Source organism: Colobus angolensis, unplaced genomic scaffold, assembly GCF_000951035.1.
Source record: "Colobus angolensis palliatus isolate OR3802 unplaced genomic scaffold, Cang.pa_1.0 Scaffold142, whole genome shotgun sequence".
NCBI classification, from domain to species: Eukaryota; Metazoa; Chordata; class Mammalia; order Primates; family Cercopithecidae; genus Colobus; species Colobus angolensis.
In genome coordinates this window covers 2,961,715-2,965,293 of record NW_012114511.1, presented here as the reverse complement: position 1 = coordinate 2,965,293, position 3,579 = coordinate 2,961,715, and positions in this window count along the sequence as shown.

Below are 3,579 nucleotides of genomic sequence, written 5' to 3'. Positions count from 1 at the left end.
CTTTGCCATATTTGCTTAATCTCTGTGTGTGTGTGTGTGTGTGTATGTGTATGGGTGTGTGTGTGTAGATTTTTCTGTTAATACCCTGTGTTGTTCAATGTTCTTTTTTAAATCTCTGCTGATTATTTTTTTAATTTTTATTTTTTGTGGGTACATAGGTGTATATGTTTGTGGGATACATGAAATATGTTGATACAAGCATGTGATGGATAATAATCACCTCAGGGTAAATGGGGTGTCTGTCACCTCAAGCATTTATCCTTTGTGTTAGAAACAATCCAATTACACTTTTTTAGTTATTTTTAAATGTACAATTAAATTATTATTGACTATAGTCACCCTGTTATGCTATCGAATACTAGCTTTTACTTATTCTAACTCTTCTTGTACCCATTAGCCATCTTATTTATCTTTTAGATGGAGTCTTGCTCTGTTGTGCAGGCTGGAGTGCAGTGGTGCAATCTCGGCTCCAGACATGCTTAACTGCTTGCAACGTCTGCCTCCCGGGATGAAGCGATTCTCGTGCCTCAGCCTCCCAACCAGCTGGGATTACAGGCACCTGCCACCACACCCAGATAATTTTTGTATTTTTGGTAGAGATGGGGTTTCACCATATTGGTCAGGCTGGTCTCAAATTCCTGACCTCAGGCGATCTGCCCTCCTTGGCCTCCTAAAGTGCTGGGATTACAGGCGTGAGTCACTGCGCCCGGCCCCTTTAGCCATCTTCACTGCCTCTCCGCTAGTACCTTTCTCAGGCTCTCTGTCTCCATGAATTCAATTGTTTTAATTTTTAGCTCCTACAAATAAGTGAACATCCAAAGTCTGTCTTTCTATGTCTGGCTTGTTTCACTTAACATATTGACCTCCAGTTCAATCCATATTTTTGCAAATGACAGGATCTCATTCTTTTTTATGGATGAATTTTCTGTATCCATTCATTTGTCGATGGACACTTAGGTAACTTCCACGTCTTGGCTATTGTGGATAGTGCTGTAATAAACACGGTAGTGCAGATGTCTCTTTGATATACTGATTTTCTTTCTTTTGGGTTTATACCTAATAGTGATATTGCTTGATCGTATGGTAGCTTTATTTTTAGTTTTTTGAAGAAACTCCATAGTAGTCGTACTAATTTACATTTCTACCCACAGTGTAAGAGGGTTCTCTTTACTCTGCATCCTTGCCAACGTTTGTTATTGCCTGTCTTTGGATAAAAGCCATCTTAAATGGAATGAGTTATCTCATCGTAGTTTTGATCTGCATTCCTCTGACGATCAGGGATGTTGAGCACCTTTTCATATACCTGTTTGTCATTTTTATGTCTTCTTTTGAGAAATGTCTATTGAGATTTTTTATCCATTTATTAATCGGATTGTTAGATTTTTTCCTAGAGCTGTTTGAGCTCCTTACATATTCTGGTTATTAATCTCTTGTCAGATGAGTAGTTTGTAAATATTTTTTCCCATTCTCTGTGTTGTCTCTTTGTTGATTGTTTTCGTTGCTGTGCAGAAGCTTTTTAACTTGATGTGATCCCATTTGACCATTTTCACTTTGTTCACCTGTGCTTGTGGGGTATTACTCAAGAACTCTTTGCCCACTCTAATGTCCTGGAGAGTTTTCACAATGTTTTCTTTCAGTAGTTTCATAGTTTGAAGTCTTAGGTTTAGATCTTTAATCCATTTTTATTTGGTTTTTGTATATGGTGAGAGATAGGGGTCTAGTTTCATTCTTCTGCATATGGATATCCAGTTTTCCCAGCACATTTGTTGAATACTCTGTCCTTTCCCCAATGTGTGTTCCTGGTATCCATGTTGAAAATGAGTTCACTGTAGATGTATGGATTTGTTTTTGGCTTCTTTCTTCTCTTCCATTGGTCTATGTGTCTGTTTTTATGCCAGTACCATGCTGTTTTGGTTACCTTGACTCTGTAGTATAATTTGAAGTCAGGTAATGCAATTCCTCCAGTTTTGTTCTTTTTGCTCAGAATAGTTTTGGCTGGCTATTTTTTTTTTTTTTTTTTTTTTGTGGTTCCATTTAAATTTTAGGATTGTATTTTCTATTTCTGTGAAGAATGTCATTGTATTTTCATAGGAATTGCATTGACTCTGTAGATTGCTTTAGGTAGTATGGATATTTTAACAATATTGATTCATCTAATCCATGAACATGGACTATCTTTCCATTTTTTTGTGTGTCCTCTTCAATTTCTTGCATCATTGTTTTATAGTATTCATTGTAGAGATCTTTTGCTTCTTTGGTTAATTCCTAGGTATTTAATTTTATTTGTAGCTATTATAAGTGAGATTACTTTATTGATTCCTTTTTCAGATTGTTTGCTGTTGGCATATAGAAATGATACTGATTTTTGTTTTTGATTTTGTATCCTGCAACTTTACTGAGTGATTTTATCAGTTCTAACAGTTTTTTTGGTGGAGTCTTTAGATTTTTCCGAATATAAGATCATGTCTTCTGCAAACAAGGATAATCTGTCGTCTTCGTTTACAATTTAGATGCCCTTTTTTTTTTTCTTTTGTCTGATCTCTCTAGTTAGGACTTCCAGTACCATACTGAATAACAGTATAGTATTCAACAGTATAGTATTCAGTATAGTAGTGAGCATCCTTGTTGTGTTCCAGATCTTAGAGGAAAGATTTTCAGTTTTTCCCCATTAAGTATGATACTAGCTGTGGGTCTATTATATGTGGGTTTTATTATGTTGAGGTACACATTGTTAGGTTATTTATTTGAAGTTTTTCTTCTTCTTCAATGTAGACACTTGTAGCCATAAAATTCCCTCTTAGTACTGCTTTCACTGTCACCCATAGGTTTTGGTATGTTGTGTTTCCATTACCATTTGTTTCAAAAATTTCTTCAATTTTTTTTCTTTCTTCACTGACCACTGGTCATTCAGGAGCATATTGTTTAATTTCCATGTGTTTGTCTAGTTTCCAAATGCCTCTCGTTATTGACTTTTAGTGTTACTCCATTGTAGTCAGAGAAGATGCTTGGTATTATTTCAATTTTTTTGAATGCAGACTTAATCTGCACTACAGACCAAATGGACCTAAGAAATATTTATGGAACATTTCATCCAACGGCTGCAGAATATACATTCTTCTCACCAACATATAGATTATTCTCAAGGACAGACCATATGTTAGGTCACAAAAACAAGTCTTAAAACATTAAAAAAAAATTGAAAATATACCAAGCATCTTCTCTGACTACAATGGAGTAACACTAAAAGTCAATAACCATCACACTGAGGGTTTTAATCATAAAGGGATGCTAAATTTTGTTAAATGTTGGTCTGTGTCTATTGAGATGGTCATATGATTTTCGTTTTCTTTTTCCCTTTTCTTCTTCTTCCTCCTCCTCTTCCTTCTTTTCTTCTTCTTCTTCTTCCTCCTCCTCCTCCTCCTTCTTCTTCTTTTCTTCTCCTTCTTCTTCTCCTCCTCCTCCTTCTTCTTTCTTCTTCTTTCCTCCTCTTTCTTTCTCTCTCTCTTTCTTTCTTTCCTTCTTTCTCTCTCTCTTTCTCCTTCCTTCCTTCCTTCCTTCCTTCCTTCCTTCCTTCCTTCC